Source organism: Canis lupus, chromosome 11, assembly GCF_048164855.1.
Source record: "Canis lupus baileyi chromosome 11, mCanLup2.hap1, whole genome shotgun sequence".
In the NCBI taxonomy this organism is placed as follows: domain Eukaryota; kingdom Metazoa; phylum Chordata; class Mammalia; order Carnivora; family Canidae; genus Canis; species Canis lupus.
This window is the reverse complement of record NC_132848.1, coordinates 69,032,580-69,051,533: the sequence shown is the minus strand read 5'-3', so window position 1 is coordinate 69,051,533 and position 18,954 is coordinate 69,032,580. Positions and strand designations below refer to the sequence as shown.

At 39.3% G+C, this 18,954-nt stretch overlaps 1 long non-coding RNA gene across 5 annotated transcripts; it reads right to left on the bottom strand.

The window, feature by feature from the left end:
* Positions 1 to 276: 276 nt before the first annotated feature.
* Positions 277 to 12,228, bottom strand: LOC140600397 (uncharacterized). 5 transcript variants are annotated; one of them, XR_012003659.1, is made up of 6 exons: positions 11,780 to 12,228; positions 10,983 to 11,036; positions 9,055 to 9,190; positions 7,326 to 7,444; positions 2,903 to 3,415; positions 277 to 513 (listed from the first exon to the last, which is right to left on the bottom strand). It is a non-coding gene; the product is annotated as an uncharacterized lncRNA (long non-coding RNA). The 5 variants fall into 5 exon arrangements; XR_012003663.1 differs by lacking the exon at positions 2,903 to 3,415; XR_012003662.1 differs by lacking the exon at positions 7,326 to 7,444.
* Between the last annotated feature and the right edge of the window lie 6,726 nt (positions 12,229 to 18,954).

Sequence of the window (18,954 nt, the reverse complement as noted above, 5' to 3'; positions counted from 1 at the left end):
ATTTAGTATTTTATAGAATCTAAGATACCATCAGTTGTGAGGTATGTGATTGTAGTATTCATTCCTAAGAAAGAAAAAAAAAATCTGACCATCTTATAACTCAATGGTATTGCTTGGAATTTGTATTTTATACTTATTTAAAGATCTCCAAACTTACGTAGACATAATTTTTTAGCCATATATCATCCTCGTTCATATAGCAAAGGAAAATGTATGTAAAAGAAGTTGGTTAAAAAAAAAAGAAGTTGTTTAAGGTTCCCAAAAATATTATCCAACTTCAGAACCCATTTTCTTTATTGCTTTGACTCAGAGTCTCAGAAATACACGTTTGTCTGAAAACATCATTCATGATGCCATTAAGAGTAGTAGCAATGCAGTGCTCTCTTCCTGCAGATGTCAAGCAGAAGCTGCAGAACTCTTGCTGATCTGTGACCAACTGAGGGAAAATAAAAGCTCCAAACCGGGTACGCGCATGTGCAGATAAATGGCAACTCCATCTCTATGCCTCTTGACCTATAGTAATGGTAAGAAGACATCAATTATAAGTTGGATTCCAATTTCATAGGTGCTAAAATGTTAAAAAAAATCTTAGAACCAAAATATATCTATTCTCTACCACTACCCTCCTGATTCAAGCCATTATCATCTATTTTTCTACTTGCTCCTCTATAATCTGTTTTCCACACAGCAGTTCGTGTGATGCTTTCACATTGTGAATTCAATTTTCTTGAGCACACCAACCATAATTGTAAATCAGGGCCTTTGTACTGGTTGGTCCCTCTTTCTGAAACGCTCTTGTCCCAGATATCCATATGTATCACCTCTTCATCCCTTTTAAGTCACCATTCAAATGTTGCCTTCTCAGCAAGGATTTTCATGGCCATCTGCTCAAAAATTTCTCTACCCACATATTCTCTTTCCATGCTTTAGATTCCCCCATAGTATTTATTATATAAATATTTAAGTAAATGTTTATATACACATATGCAAATATAAATATTTATATGGGTCTGGAATATATGTTATATTATATTGCATTGTTTTCTACTCTACAAATATCCATAGATACAGAAATGATAGATAGATAGATAGATAGATAGATAGATAGACATTAATTTCTGTATTGTCTCTTTCCACTATAGAGTAAGCTCCAAGAAGACAAGGATGCTGTCTGTTTTTGTTCCCCAGGCTGAAAACAATAACTTGCACATAAACAGGGCATAATAAGCATCTGTTGAATGAAAAATGTAATAGAAATGGATTAAATGTAGCAGTAAATACCAAAATTGCCATAGAACCTGAGGAGTGAAGTAAGTCAATCAGAGAAGGACAATGTATGTTCTCATTCATTTGGGGAATATAAATAACAGTGAAAGGGAATATAAGGGAAGGGAGAAGAAAAAGACTCCTAACTGGGAAACAAACTAGGGGTGGTGGAAGGGGAGGAGGGCGGGGGGTGGGGGTGAATGGGTGACGGGCACTGAGGGGGGCACTTGACGGGATGAGCACTGGGTGTTATTCTGTATGTTGGTAAATTGAACACCAATAAAAAATTAATTTATTAAAAAAAATAAAAAATTAAATTAAATTAAAAAAAAAAAAGAACCTGAGGAGTGGGGTCAAAAACACTTGGTATCTTTCCTTGGGTATAAACTCTGTTCCACCTGTGATCATTCTATAAACTCAGTATTGGAGGGGTGAATAGGGTGAACCTAGAAACAAACCCATCACCATCTGCTTTACCCTGCTCCTGATTGTTATTAAGACTCTAAAGAGAAGAATGTAGGGGGAAAACAGAAATTAGGGCCACTATTTCTGGATACACTGGACATCTTACATGGTATTCACAATGAACGAGTGATGCAGTGTCAGCATTCAGAGTCCTCCCAGCAGCTGGAATGCCATCAGCCCTCCAGGACAGGCCAGGTGTCAATTTTTCCTTGGTCTTCTACCCATGCTCACTTTCTCCCCCCGCCCCCTTTTGTTTTCATTCCCATGGGTTACAGAAAAATGCCTGCTTGATTCTACTACTCTGAATGTAAACCTTTTTCTCCATCAGCACTGTACATGTCTGATGAGCAGGAACTTCATCTCCCATCTACAGAGTATCTTTAACAGCCCCTAGCACAGGGATATATCTTTTTGGAAGTGGATAAAGTTGCAGAGAAAAGTGGAATGTGTTAACATTTAATAAGGGTGTCAGGGAGTCTTCACAGGGTGAGCCTTAGATAGAGTGTTTGGAAAGTTTACTTGCCAAGAATCTCATTGGATTGGAAGTCATAAGCACTAGAGAAAGTAGTGAATATCAATCAAATTGCCTTGTGGAGAGTTAAGTCTGTCCACATTTGTCTCTCATTTTAGGGAACTGAGCAAGAGTAAAAGAACCTATCCTCAGTTTACTTATTCTCAGAGGTACTTTTTAGGAGATTGTAGTTTATAGTTATGGAATGAAGCTGGGCAAGTATACAATGATATTTTATTTTTTTTGTTTTTGTTTTATTTATAGCTGATTGTTCATCATACGTAGAGTTAGCTTTTTCTGCACAACACTATCAACCTTAATTCTAGATCTAGTGAACTTCTCTGTTTGCCTTCAGACTATATACATTTAGAGAAATTTCCTAAAATCCTTCCTGGAAGAAGCATCTTTTGGCAGGTGCCTACCTTGAAGCCAATTTGAGTCATTATTGAAAAGAATCTTAAGTGACCTATGCTATTTAATTTCCAGTTTCTACTTTTAGTTCTTTTTTTTTTAATCTTGCTATTCTGTATTTTATCCAAATAAAAATAATATTGAAATTTCAGAAATCATAAACAAAAATGAAATGAGGGAGTTTGGAGAGTCTTTTTCTGGCTGGAACCTTACTACATTTCATCTTTTATTATGCAACCATATATTTACCTGATGTTCAGCGGTTGTACTGAACAGAGATCATCAATTTAAATAATTCATATGCTTATAAAGGGCTTGGATGATTTGTGATATGAAAAGACAACATTGTTTCAATGGTTCAGCTGTGCTGTGACTGGGATGAAGAATTAATGTGATCTTTGAAAAGGTAGAGTGGCCCATATAGCTCTTGTTTTATTCCGTTTAGAATAAACTTTAGAACTCAGTGTATCATCTTCGCAAGGTGGGCAGTATCACTGTTGGACAACTTCAGAGGGCATTATCCACATTTATTGTGTGTGAAGGAATTCCTGGAACGGTTGCCTCCTGACATTTATATTGAGTACAATTTTGAGTGGTGCCTCTCGAAGTTCTGCCGCCCTGAGGAATGCTGAGGTGAGCTTAAAGAATCAAGCCAAGAGCATTGGAGGAGGAAATCTTCAGGCACCCTGGTTAGCTCTATGGCTGGGTCTCAACAGATGCTACGCTCAGGTCAATGATTCTTGCTTGCAATTTTAAAATGAACTAAAGATAAACACAAGTAATAAAGTCATTAGATTCAAGATTGAATGGACATGATAAAAAAAAACTCAAATGAAAACTTTTAAAAATTTTTCAAGGAAATGATGAAAAACTATATGGCATTAACTAAAAAGTAAAAGCAAAAGGTCTGCTTAATAAAATGATAAAGTGAATAATGAATAGTGAAAAAAAGATCAAGTACGAAAATCATAAAATGATAAATGAATGAACAAATGAATGAATGAATGATTATATAAATAAAATAGAACATCAGCCAACCGTTCCAGGAAACTCATAGATATGGGACTGAAGGCCAGAAGTAGCCCTTGCCCAGAAAGTCCTTGCAGGTCTGGTTTCCTTTTCTTGTCTTATCCATCCTTTCCCATCCTCAGCAGATCATGAGATGTCAGGATGGTGGAGGAAGCAGTGAGCAAATCTATCTAATTAGAAATCTATCTAATATGTACATAAATTCTGTAGATGACTGTGAAATTCAAAAGCCTAGCATTGAAAAGGAAAAAAAGTACCTGACAAAGCTATGTTTATATGCGTCCATGACCATTTTCTCAATAAACTAAAAATAGAAGTGAACTTCCTTAACCTTGTAAAAGGAATCTATCAAAAATCCATAACAAACCACATATTGAAACACTAGGTGTTTTTCCCCTTAAGATCAGAGACAAGACAGAAATGTCCACTCTCACCACTAATACTTAACATAAACATTAGAGACGCTAGCCAGTTGAATAAAGGCAAGAGAAAAAACAAGAGGCACCCATTTGGGAAAGGAAAAAATAAAACTCTGTTAGCAGATGACTCCCTAGTCTGTGCACAAAATGCTATGAAATCTCCTAAAAGCCACTAGAATTAACAAATACATTCAGCAAGTTTGCAGTTTATAAAACAAAAATCAATTGCATTTCTGTGGACTAACAATGAACAATCATAAACTGAATTTTAAAAATCAATACCATTATATTAACACCAAAGTATGAAATACCTAGTGATAAATCTGACAAAAAATGTGCAAAACTTATATACTAAAATTTACAAGACATTGCTGAGAGAAATTAAAGAAGACTTAGATGAATGGAGACATATATCATGCTCGTGTATTGAAAGACTCTCAATACTATTGTATGAGTCAATTGGATCAATTCTCCCCAAAATTTATCTGTAGATTGAATCTAAGCAAGATTTTGTAGAAATTCGCTAGCTGATCCTCAGATTTATAAAGAAGTGCGAAGAACCTAAATAGCCCAGGCAACTTTGAAAAAGGTAAACAAAGCTAAAGGGCTTATAGTATCTAACTTCAAAATTTATTCAAAGCTCCAGTGAGGGGCATCTGCCTTTGGCTCTGGCTACAGTGTTTGTAGCACTGACATCAACATAGATCATTGGGACAGAATTGAGAAGACAGAAAATAGGTCTATACATACGGTCCGTTTACTTTCAACGAAAGTACAAAGGCAAAATTTAATACAGGAAGAATAATCTTTTCAACAAATGGTGCCAGAATGATCGGATGTCCGTTTGAAATCAAAAACAAAAACAAAACCTTCATCAATATCATTCAGTGTATACAGCTATTAATTCAAGGTCAATCATAGAGCTAAATGTAAACCCTAAAATTTCTGGGGAAAACAAATAGGAGAAAGTCTTTGTGAACTTGTGTGAGGCTGTTTGTGTTAGATTTCTTAGATAGAACACCAAAGTGGAATCCACTAAGCAAAAACTGGATGAATTGGATTCATCAAAATTAAGAAATTCTGCATTTTGGAAGGCACTCTGAATTGAAAAGATAAGACTCAAAGTAGGACAAAATATTTGCAAATCGCATATCTGATAGAGAACTTCTTTCCATAGTATAAAAAGAATTTTAATTCAATAATAAATCAAACCGTTTAATAAAAACAGTTAACAAATTTGAACAGCTATCTCAGCAAAAAAAGATATAGCAAGAACACAGAAAAGTGCTTAACAAATACAAATTCAAGCCACAGTGAAATACTACCATTATACTTTTTAGGATGGCTAATATTAGAAGGACAGATCGTATCAAGTGTTGGCAAGAATGTGGAGCAATAGAAATTCTCATGCACTGTTGGTAAGAATGTAAAATGATGCAATCGCTTCAGAAAACAGTTTGCCCAGTGTCTCAAAAAGTTAAGCGTACACCTACCACATGACCCAGCCATGCCATTCCTAGGTTACCCAAGAGAAAGGGAAGCATATGTCTAGACAAAGACTTATACGTGATTGTTCAAAGAGCTTTATTTATGATATATAAAAACTTAGGTGTCTGTCATCAGGTGAATGAATCGACAAATTGTATATTCAGAGGGTGGAATAGTAGAACTGAGTAATAGAAAGTACTCATGCAACAATATGAACGAATCTCAAAATAATTATACTGAGTAAGAGAAGCTAGAGGGAAAAAAAAAAGAGTGTGCACTGTGTGGGTCCATTCACATAAAATACAGGAAATACAAACTAATCTATAGTGACAGAGAGCCTATCAGTGGTTTTCTGATAATTGGTGGGAGAGAGATCTGAAGAGGGCTGGGGATGAGAACTTAGGAGGGAGAATGAAGAAACTTCTGGGATTGATGGATATGTTCATTGTCTTGATTATGGTAATGACTTCACAGGTGAATAATATATGTCAAAACTGATTACATTGTGCACTTTGAGTGTGTATAGTTTATTTTGTCATTTATGCCTTAATAAAGTTGTTAAACTTAATAAAAAAATGTTTACTTGGAGAAACAGTATATGCTCAATTCATTCTTAAGTACTGATTAGATTCTAGCTATGGATCAAGTTTTTTTGAAAGCGAAATTGAGAAATACTATCTCAACTGGTAATCGGCTGGATGAATTTCAAGTTGAAGAAACCAGAGAGTAACCCACAGAGAAGACATAGGCTCTGGAATTAGAAGGACCTGAACTCAGATCCACGCTCTTCTACTCAACACCTGCATGACCTTTGGAAAGTCAACCAACTTCTCTGAGCTGCAATCACGTTATCTGCAGGAGAAAGCACGTCTGCGAGGGGTCACGCAGTGTTTAGAAATCAGGCACATAAAGTATTTTGCAAAAGCAGTCACTGCCTATAGGAGAGGTGGTAGGAGCCAGGAGAAGGACCTCGCATCTTTCTCCTGCTTTCTGACCTCACCCTAGCGCCTCTACGACAGAGCCTAACCTCAAGGCAGCTGGCAAACGAGCCCAGGAAAATAAGTGTGCTGGTTTCCAGCCCCAGCAGCACGGGGGAGGGTATCAAAGGGTAGGACAGAGAGGCTACAGGTAACTGTGCAGCCCAGTATCTACAGGAGTAACTGCAGAGGGAGAAGAGCGAAGGTGGAGATTGACGCGACGGAGAAAGAGAAGTGGTTGGAAAGATGTGAACCAGACAAACCGTGCTCTGGAAGTCCGATGAAGAGAGTCCAGAAAGGCCATGCATCCAGGGGTGTCCAGTCCTGGGGAGAGGGCAGGGTCTAAAAGATAGCTTTTGGATTTGTCAACTAGCAGTCCTAACAACCCTGAAAATCTAGAACTTGCTTTTCAACTGCGGTAGGAGCAGATGCCAGGTTTCAGAAAAACTTAGATTTCACCAGGTAAGGTAGTGGTCATAAAATTGCTCATTGCTGAAGTTTAACCAAAAATGGAGAAATCAACTGGCTTTCACACCTGTCTCAGAAACTGGACCTCCACAGGGTGACCAATTCATCCCATGTCCCAGGACTTTCCTAGTTGTAGCTTGGAGAACCCCTGCTCCCACAACCCCTTATTTCCAGGCAAGCTGAGAGGCCGGTCACCATGACCCTGGTTGTCTCAGAGAATGTTCTGTACAAAAGAGCTACATTCAGACTTCAGCAAAGGATACAAAAGATTCTGTTATTCGAAGGTACTACCGTATTTCCAGGGCAACCCTTGGTTTGCTCCCCAGCTCACTAATGGCGCAGTCCTTCCACTTGATTTTAAATGCGATTCTTCTCCATCCGGGTCTCACCCTCTTTAGTCCATCTGTTGGCTGCAACGACATCCCAGGAGAAGTATTCTCCTACTTGGCTTTTCAAGCTCAACCTTTTCACGACACCCCAGTTAATTAATATCTGCCCTGGGTCAGCCTGGAGGAAAACGCATTGAGCTTGGAGATTTCCATTTTAACATTGAACCCCAGGAAGGAGCAAGGCAAATTTATACCAGTGGGTCTAATTGCTAGAAAGGTAATTCTGCAAAGATGGAAATCAGCTGAAAGATTAACACTGCTATACCAGCCTGAGTGCCCTGGCTAACAGAGAGAAAATAATGTTTCAATTAAATGAAAGGATACTGAATTAGGTAGATTACTCAGGAGACTGGTAATGGAATACAGAGCCTTTCACCTCCAGGTCACCATTACTAATATGGTCCAGGGCAGTTCTAGACCATAGTTTTGAGGGGCTGATGGCTCACCCCAGCCCTTGCTGTCTGCAGTACTTGATGAACTGATCTCCCAGAGCACCTGCATCAGCCTCAAAGGTCACGATGGTTCACTGAAGATGTAAGAGGAAGCAAAACCCCTTCTTTGGAGAGGAGGGGCTGACCATGAGGGTAGCTAAGGGCTAAGGCAAGACAACAGAAACTGCTACAGGGAGATTGGGATGGGGGGCGGGAGGGAGGAAGTGATTCAAAATGGGGAGCCACGCAGAAGAAGGAAATCACATCCTGACTCACATACAAGGGGGTTAACTGAGTTAGCCTGAACTTAGAGTTGGGCTGGAAGTGCAAGTGGTGATTAAGGGTTTGCTCTTTGTGTGTGTTGGGAGGGGATGGCTAGGGAGGCGTTGGTCTGGATTAGAAGTCAAAAGTTGGAGGTCGGAACTCGATGAGCAAAACTGAGTCATGAAATCACTTGTTATCACCCACGTTTGAATATGTCCCAGGGCTTATCTTACTCCACAAAATATTACCACAGGCGGATAAAGTCTGATATAAGGAGATTAGCTTAATTCCCCATGCCAGTGTAACAAAAATCCTCCCCCATAATGGAACCCATATGTCAGCTGAGGTCTCCCTGCCCAGATAAGATTGTCTCAAACTTTACATTCCACACCTCGTGGGAGTCTAAAGGAGACCCCAAGGTTTCTGCACATGAGCAGAGCTTCTCATGGTTACCCCTGGATCTAAATTCCACTTTTCCTGAGTAAATTCAGTGTATAGGTTATCTTGCCGTTCTGGGCCTGCTGTGTGTCCAAGAGGCTCTAAATGAGAAACTCAGCTGCTTCCTCCATCTCCACAATCACTGTATTATTCCAAGATATTTATGCTCACAGAGATTTCATTCAAAATGGGAGATGAAGCATGGAAGGGAGGAAGATGTTTCTATCACAGAACACAGGCCAAAATGGGGGCAGTCCCCAATCTTCAAAGTCTCAGAGCACTCCACCACTGAGGATATATGTATATATATATAGTTTTTCTTTTTTTGGCCTCTTCACCTTATTCTTACCTCTGTCTATTACTATCCAACTGCCTCTCTCTTTCCCCTTGACATTCAAGATTGCCTCAGAAACCCCACATCCTTCTTATGTCCTTTGCAATTCTCCCTTCCACAGTCTCTGGATCAACTCATTGAGCCTCCCAGCAAGGCAAACATACCTTCAGGCTAGGAATCCACCTTCTAGAGGGAGGAATCTGGATTTTGGATTTTTTTTTCTCCCCACTACAGTTGTAGACCGAAGAACCATTTCAACAATAGGTCCCCAAATTAGGAACTTCCTGGTTGAGGTCATTTCTTAGAATATAAAACAGAAATATGGGTGTGTAGTAGTTAATGTTCAAAAGCATATTTGCAGATTGAGTTCCCCCAAGTAGAAGGCATAACTAGAATTTTGGCAGAATTTTGGCTCTGACAGAGCAGGGATGGGCCATGGCCATGCTCCTAGACATGAACAGCCCCACAGTAATTCTAAATTGATGAACCAACTCTTTAATCAAGACAGTTTGGGGAAATTCGGCTTGAAAGAAGCTGCTTGGGGTCTGAGTGCCTCGGAATGTGTTTCTGATGGTGGGGAGCGGGGATAGATTTGTTATCTCACTATAGACAGCAGGTTTAGCATCACCAGCTGCTGAAATAATCTACAGGCTTCAAAGTTGCTTTCTAGAAATGTAATTGTGGTAAGTATACGGCTTTTCACTTTTCTATTAAATGTTGTAGAAATAAATCCTTTCGACATAAGATGCAGTTGGCAATACCCTAGTTCTCAACTAACTCAAATCTTCATTTTACGGATAAGGAAACTGAGGCCCTAAGAGTTTGGTGGCCTTGGAGCAGGAAAAGGGAGCTGTTCTCCTCATCTGCCCTTTGTTACCATCCCCTGGGCCTCATGCATTAATGCCTTGTAGATTTATAAGAGCAAAAGTGATTTATGAATCCTGGGGAATGACAACAAGGAGAATTTTTAAAACATATGTTTAAGTATTCTATGCCCTTGATTTGGTGGGAGATGTAAGAGAGCAGGGGAAAGTTGACCTATAGATCATCAGGATAATCCAGCTGGGCAAATAAGACAGCTTTTCATTAGCTGGGTACTTTGGAGTAGCTGGGATATTTTTATTCTGGTAATGGAGAGATAGATATGGCCTCTGGGAACAGTTCTTGGAAATTGTACTTTCTCCAGATGCTCAATTTGGGTGTGGGACAGATTGGCTTCAAGGCCAAGAGCAACAAACATTACCATAAGCCCACTGGTCAGAAAGCTGAGGATCTTCAAAGGTCTGGAGGCTTGCCACGGGACCCTTGGGGTTTTGTCATCAGTCTCTACAGCAACTTTACAAATTTTGGAGCAGCACTAGTCATCAAAGTCAATGGTCAACAGAGCCAGCTCAGGTGGGAATAACCCACTGCTGGTGAGCCCTGGTACCTAGTGCCCCTCTCTGGACACCTAGCCCATCAGGCTGCAAGACAACCATTTAGTGAAAGGTCAGTCATTTCCCTAGTGGTCTCCTAGCACTCCGTGGGAGGTAATAATTCTGCTCCAGGGTTCCAGCACTTACAGGCAGAAACTGGCTGAATAGACAATGTCTGGGAGTATTTTTAAAATACACAATCTGATCCTGATAACTGAGTATCTCCATAAAGCCATCAAATATTAATTTTTATTGAATGAATATTTTCGAAAGCACCCTTGGAGATCTCAAGTTTGGAGGTAGGGAGGGTTAGGCAGCACTTCAGAAGTTTATTATTGGCAGATATAACTATATCAGTATCAGCAATAGACAGGCGGAAGAGTTTACACATTGGAAATACAGACATAGTATGAAGAGTGTAGACAGTCCCCAACCACATCTGTCTAGCAAGTCTACAGGGAAACGGACTACATGCAAGTTCCTAAGAAATGGACTCTACGTGCAGCAAAATGTACACTTACAAAATGGCATTCTAGTGTCAGGAAATGCTAATAGATAAGTGCCTTTCTTCTTGCCTGACTTTGATATGCATCAAACTCTCGTTTGCCTTGATTTGGGAAAATCTGAATTCCAGAATTTATTGGAAAAAAAAACATTCTGTTTTAAAAATGTATTACCTGTGTATTTCCTGAAAAGTCACAATCTGAATTTTAAAAGCAAAGCGGCTCATCCTTAAAAAAAAAAAACAAAAAACATAAAATAAGTGGCTCCTCCTTGAATATGGATTTCTTTGACTCTGTTATACCAACCATTTTTTAATCTAATTTAAACTTTTAATTTACTTTTCAGTGATGTAAAAATAGGTCTTAGCCCATCTCCTAACCAAAGAGATACCAGTTTTACTGAGTGTTCTGTGCTCCTTTAGGGCTTTCATTGCACTTCTAAATGGTTTTTATCTTTCCACTTGACTTATTTTTTTTCTTTTCTTTTTTGTTTTCCTATTAGTTTTGCCTTTTTTTTTTTTTGAGGAACATCTTAAAACTGAATTGAGATGAGTTAAGAATGTCAAAACCAGTCATAGATTGACTGGAAATGATGACTGCAGATACAATAGAAAAGGTGTAATAGGAGTTTGCCTTTACGAAAAGCATGTGCTTCTTTTTTTTTTTTTTTTTTTGTTTTTCCAATTGTTCCCTTTATGAAGACAGCACAAGCTTTATATAATTCAGTTATTTTATAGGCAGGACTATAAGCCAAACCAAAGGACTACCTGCTTTCATCGCTATCAAGTCACCACAAATGTTCCCCTGCTGACCTGGTTTGAAGGATTGGCTGATACATGATTAGCACTTGGTCTAGTCTGATGGCCAAGTATCCTAAATGCTGGGACCCGATCTGTTGCAGCAGTGAATTCCCAACAAATGAAATGGTTGCATTAATACTCTCAGGCCATTCATTGAATTCTCTCACTTACCAGAAGCCAAAGGAGCAAAGGCCACTGACTGCTAAAGGTTTCCAAAACCCACGTGCATGTGCACACACGATCAAACCATTTGGATCCATGGGCTAACCTAGAATAGAGCTTCTGTTTCATGTACATACAGTATTTTTCATTCATCTCAAAGTTCAGAGGTGTTGGAGAAAGTGTGCGGCTGAGACTCAGAAGATCTGCATCCAGTCCAGCCCCGCCAAGAGCTGGTCGCGTGGCATCAATTTGGTAGAGGACACGTCTCCAGGAGTTGTCTCCATGGCACAACCACTGGGAGAGGGACAGCGTTGGCTCCTGGGAGGGAGAAGCTCTTCATCTGTCAAAAAGAGATGTTCATCATCCTGAGCCCTCCACGTGCCTGTTTCTTTCTCAATTTTGCTACCCTCAAATCTTTTCTTTGCTATCTATAAACACAGATTTCTAAAGTGATAGGCTTTCAGGATATATTGCACTAATACATCATCAGCATTGTCATTATGATGTATTAACACAATGCATCATCATAGACCTGTCAGGACCATGATTTATGACTCAAAAATGTGTTGTAGTATAGCGAGGCATCGGGGACCCCATTGACGGAATGCTTGTTTATTTTTACACTTAAGGGCTTTGAAAGTAAGCTTCAGACTACTTTTCCTCAAAGAAGAACTAGGGGAAGACTTTGAAAGGAGGACTCCGTTTCAAAACACTGGAGGGGCCAGTGGGTCACTTAAGACATAAAGGTTTATGTTTTCCCAGACCACTTTAAGTTCAGAATCAAACTTCCACACTCCAAGTCATTTGGCTCCCGCTGGAAGAATTTGGCCTTTTCCATGTCTTTCCACCCCTCTATTTAGAACTCCCTTAATAGTTAAGTGTGCGAGGTGTGGTAGGAAAGGTATACATTAGAGGCTTTCTTTTACTGCCAAAAGTAATAAGGATAGTGTTATATTTTATGAGAGTAATAAATGAGATTATGCAAGGAAAATTTGCTTGCAAGGTAACTGGGTACTGGCATTACACATTTTCTCTTTCTGAGCATTAAGTTCTTTCATAATGTCCTCAACACAGTGTTAAGCACATACTGCATGAATAGCATTGAGTACGGTGCCAAGAGTAAGGCAAAAGATGCAGAACCGTCGTAGGGCATTAAAGCAAGCCAAAAAGCAAAATTATATCATTCAAATAATATCTCCTTGGAAATGACTGAGACGGGACAAGGCTCATCAGGAAAGGCTCCTGGACAAGATGAGTCATGAAGCAAAGTGGGAAGGACGGATGTTAGGAAAGAGACGAGAGCGACATGTGACTTCTCCCCACGTCCTGGATAGCACTTCTCTCCAGGATACACTTTCCCTCACTTGTTCACCAGCCTGGTTTCTTAAGCACTGAGGGAACGTGAAATCTGGACCATACAGACTTGTACCAGCTCAGGTTCTTGCAACCTTCTCTGCAGAGCCCACCTCCACCTTTCATTTTGTCTAGCCAGCAGCATCATCAATTCCCTAAATGACAAAATGGAATGATGGGAAAGGTAGCCCGTGCCTTTGGCCAAATGTTCTCTTATTAACAGATCCAAGGACCTGGGCCAGAGTCCCGAACTTGGCAGGTCAGAGCAAATGTCACCTTAAGGGTATCTGTACAGTATGACACACTTTTTCTTACTGCAAAAATTTTAATGTAATTACAGCCAAGCCTGATTCTCCCAGGCTTAATTCATCCCCGTGTCTGGCGAGCCGGAAATGTGACTAGCAAAGAATTCACTAACAGGAGAGGCGAGGGATTTGCCAAGAGTTTGTTAATCTGAAGGTTTATTTTTTCATCCAGATATAAAGCGAGTTTGCAAACTGGTTCAGATTAACCAGGTCAAGTTGTATATTTTATTAACTTTAAAACAGTTTTAAAAAAATCCTTTTCACATTAAAAAAAAAAAGTACATAGAGTTAGACAGGGGTGATGGGGGTGAAGGGAGGTTGTCTGCTTAATAAAAGTTATAAGGAGAGATGTGTCAGCTGTTTAATTTCCACTTTCTGGTTTCGGCCAGAAACAGCTGCAAAATGTCTACTCTAACTCAAGTCTTTTTATGACTTCAACTAGCTTCTTACTCAAAAATGCCTTTTATTGATTTTCTAAAGAATCTCACCAAAAGGATCCCCATGGAGAGAAGAAAGAACATATTTGAACATATTATGGCTCATTCACCATCATAGAGGAGTCAAAATTTTCAAGATAATTTTGTTATTGGCTTCATGCATTTCTGTTAGCCTACTACATTTTCCAGAAAAGCAAAATTACTTTGCTCCCCCGTATATAACTCAATATAATCATTGAAATTGCTGCTATGATTAAAATCCACCAATGTGGTTTTACTGTCCCCAAGATAACATCTAAGCTCCCTGGCATACATTCAAATATCTTCATGAACTGGCCTTTCTTTACCTCTCCTCCTGTATCCCCCACATTTTCATGCCTCAAATTCTAAATTCTTGCCATAATCAACTATTGGCTGTGTCATATCTGTCCAGCCTCTCTCTTGTCTCCAAACTTTGCATATGCTGTACCCTCTGTCCTTGTCCCAGCTTCCCCAAAGTTTGCCTGGCTCGCACCCCATCCTCTAGGGCTCAACTTGGGCATCACCAAGGATGCTTCTTCATTATCTCAAGACAGAGGTTGGCTGCACCATCTGTTTGCTGTCATGTCGAAACTTGCCCAAATGAATGAATATTTAACAATCCTGATCACACTGTAGTGGAATAATCATATTTGTACACATGTCCCTGACCAGACAATTGGCTCTTGGAGTTCAGATTGTATCTGCATTTCAGTTATATCTCCCAGTACCTAGCGTGGTGCCTGGAATAGTCATCCCTCATATAAATACTTGTTGAATAATTGAGCACAAATAAATGAATAATATAATAGACATATCGATGCCATGTCCTGCTACAAGCCTCGTGGCTTTATAAATGTATGAAGTTTTTTTTTTTTTAAGCCCTTTACACATTAGAGAGATTCCCTTATTTTAAGTTCACTCTGGCACAAAACCTTTGACACAGTAAGTGCTCGATAAGTACTAGATGATCGATTAATAAATAGAAACTCTGCACAGTGGAATAACTGACATATTTGTTATGCAGAATCAGAGACCATGCCTAGCCTAGTCCACTGTGTTGCTGCTATTCGTGCCATGCTAGAAATCTTTATTATTGAAACGCTGAGGTTTTGTTTTGTTTTTTCCAGTTAAGCCAAATTAGGCTCCTTGAGTATTCACTGTCTTGATCAAAATCTGGTTCATCATAAGGAAGACTTCGCCTACTTCAGGGTATGGTTTAAGGGACACCCCCCGCCACAGAAAAGGCCCAGTTGTTCCTTTATTACCCCTCTTAAACTCACTGGCATGAAATGTCTTATCAGCATTTTATCATTTGAGCTTAGGGCTCTGAGCTCCATAAAAATGTTGATAGCCTTGACACAGAAGTGCTTAGTCTGCTTAGTCACCAAGACCCTGACACTGGAAACATCACCTCAATTTCTCTTGAAAGTTCTTAAGTGGATTCGTATCTTGATTAAGACATTCAGTCCCCTGAAACACTAGTCAACTAATCCAGTAGCAAGCAGTTGTGTCTGTAAAGCCATGATCACACAATATGGCAAAAGAGTAGAATCGAAGGAAATGGGATTTGGAGTGGGTAAGATTTGACAGGGGGAGGATTCTTGAAGAATGCTAGGATGATTGTCCTGACTGACTATGGTCCTGTGGAAACTTGTGAGCACATAGTGAGCATTCTGGGTATACAGATTCCTGGAATAGAGTTGGGCCTTCGAGGGTGCAGAAAATTAAGAAAAGAAAGAGACAGAAGAAACAAACACAAGCTACACAAACTTCACAATTTTTTTCTTCCAACGATGTCTTGACCAGACCTGGCATTTGGGAAATACAGCAATGCTAGCCCTGGTAACCACCTTCAGCTAAACTAAGGGCATCTTAGTAGCTTGGTGGAAAGAGTGCAGATGTTGGAATCGGAAGGATTCAGGCTCCCTTTGGTCGTTACATGATCTCGGACAGGTCATCTCAAAGACCCAGTTTCTTCATCTATAAAACGGGAATTGCAATTGCTTACCTTGTAAGCCATTCTAAGGATCAGAAGTAATGTATGCCTGGCATGTAGGGAGCGCTTGATAAGTTTTTCTCTCTTTCAGTAGAGTTGCAATGCCTCTAAAGTTTGGCATTTATTTTCAAGTTATCACCACCATTGGTCAATAGAATGCTAGCAGAGTCATTATAAATCAGGAGAGGGGATATGCCCTATTTAGGCATATCCATAATTGAGCCCTTTAAGATTCAGAGATGCCTATTGCCAACACTATAAAGTCAGTTCTATCTTTCTTATGTCAAACCATTGGAAGAAAAATGTGAAAATTCAGTCCATTGGTTGTATCTTCTATCTCCAAATATCCAGATATTTAGCTCTCTGAGAAAAATAGTATATGACTTGATGACCTGATGACTTTTTAATTTGTCATCCATATGGCTTGGCCTTTTAGAGGTAGAATCATCAATATAGATACCAATGTCATTTTGAGTCTTCAGATTTTCTGTCCTCAACAATCTAGATCATGGGCCAAATTACTGACTCACTCTGCTCCTTAAGGAGGTCCAAGTGTATCCCTTTGTTCATATCCTTATGGATCTTTGGCTCTATTTTAGAAATAGATGTTTTTAGAAAAGACAGTTTAAAATAAATTTGGATTTTGTTAAGGAGCAATTAATCTATTTTGTTAACTTCAGTTGGACTATTTAAAGATTTCCTGAGTGATGAAATTTTTCATTAATAACCTTGTTTTCAAATTCATCTTACACTTTCTCAGCATGTTCGAGATGTCTCCTGCCAAATCACATATAGAACTGCCAACAGCCAAATAGGGTTTTTAAGAGATGAGCCAGAGAGAAGTGAATCAAAGATTTTCAGAGCTGAAGGGACCTCAGATTCTCTGGCCCAACCCTTTATTTTACAGTTGCAGTTGAGACCAAGAGGGACTAAAGGATTTGACCGAGGTAACACAAATAGGTTATGGCAAAACTGGGCTAGAATCGGGTTCTTGCAAGTTCAATTTCCTCCCTCCTAAAATGCAAACAGAGCTCTGAAAGGAACAACAGCTAGCACAGCTGTGATGAGCTACTGAAGAGAACTTGGACAGGAGGTACACGGAGGAACCATTGACAGTAGTTTTGAAGAATGTAAGTGAATCGTTCATTCACAAGTAAAGGGAGACTAGAGAAAGGAGCGCATCTGACAATTCTAGAATTCTTACGATATCTTACACTAATGAAGTGGTTCACAATTAGGGATGAATTTGTCCCCCAGGGGATATTTGGCAATGTCTTGAGAAATTTTTGGTTTTTACAACCAGAGTGGAAGGGATGTTCCTGGTATCTAGTGAGTGGAGGAAAAAGACGTTGCTCAAGACCCAACAGTGCACAGGACCGACCCCACAACAAATAATAACCTGCTCCATAGTGTCCATGTTGCCAAAGTTGAGAACCCCTGGGATAACCGTTCTCAACCTTATCAGAACCAACATCTACTTGTTATAACCCTTTACTATCATGAAATGAAATTCATACAAATTACTATCTGCACCCATAATTAAATATAAAGGAGAAATAAAAGTAAAACAGTTTATAAGAAAATCATCTATAGTTCAGTACATAAAATTCAGAGACAAGTACACTAGCAGGTACTTGTACCTATTCACTGAATCATCACTAAGAACGCCTCACATAGAAGGCTGGTGGGGGCACAGCCACCACAGAAGAGTCTGCTGCCTATGACATGACTTCCTGAAATGGTGAACAAGTCTGGATAAAACTTTGACCAAAATAAAATAAAATAAAATCTCTCACTAATTTTCATGTCAGTATATGTTAAACCTGTGCTAAAGATACTTTGTGCTTATTTGTGAAACAGAATAGTTGTCTACTGGGACATCTGCAAGTCCTGCAGGTCATGGGCGATTTTCGATTCTGCAGGACTCTCCAGCATAGTATAGGACAGTTAGCATCCCAGGCCCCCATCCCCAAATTACCAGTAGCACCCCCAAATATTTTAAGAATCTAAACCCACACACACACATTTCTACAATGCCTTCCCCCTTTGAGCACCACCAATTTAGACAATAGTGTGAATGTCTATTTAATATAAGTGAATAACCAACTTGAATATAAAGTAGCTCCTTAGGGCTAACTTTTAATTAGAATTCCTTTGGTTGGCCCTTCACTGGGTTAAAAAAAAAGAACCAATTTGACTCCTAAAACTCTCTTTTTTTTTAAAGGTTTTATTTATTTATTCATGAGAGACACAGAGAGAGATTGAGGCAGAGACACAGGCAGGAGAAGCAGGCTCCATGAAGGGAGCCTGATGCAGGACTTGATCCCAGGTCTCCAGGATCACACCCTGGGCTGAAGGCGGCACTAAACCGTTGAGACACCCGGGCTGCCCTCCTTTTTTCTTAAAAACAAACAAACAAACAAAAAAACACATGGTGCTTATTTCACAACAATAAAAATGGTGAGTTCTTCAATGATCTTATTTCCAAATAATTTTTTTTCTCTAAAAGTGTCTTTATTTTTAAATAAGACAACTTCATATTTTATTTTTTATTTAAGTCCACAATGCTTATTGATAATGATAAGCAAAACAAAGCAAATTACAAAAACAAAACCATGCACTTTCTGAAAAACCATTCCTTAACTGAGGGATACACATTCATTTCTCTCCCATTAGAATGGATGTGTGTGCGTATTCTAATAGTGCAGGGAAGAGCTATATTTCCATGCCATAATAAGATTTTACAACAGCATAACCCCAGCAGTTGATTAGCTTCTGTTTTGCAAGCCAAGATGCTATTTAAAAACACCAAATTGTGACTGGTTCTCAAATTCTTAACTGATGTATAAATTGGAAGATTTAAGTGGTCATCTTATGGTATCTAAAGATATGTGGAGGAAAATATTTTCCAGGTCTTTTACTCACTCATTCTTGACCAGAGGGATTTAAATCTTACTAAAAATAAATAATTGACAACATCTTAAACCAAGGCCCAACATGTGTGTGTGGTCTGAGGCAGAGAGTAAGGATGGGAGAGTAGACAAGCTCATGGGGTTTGCAGGTTATTTCTAC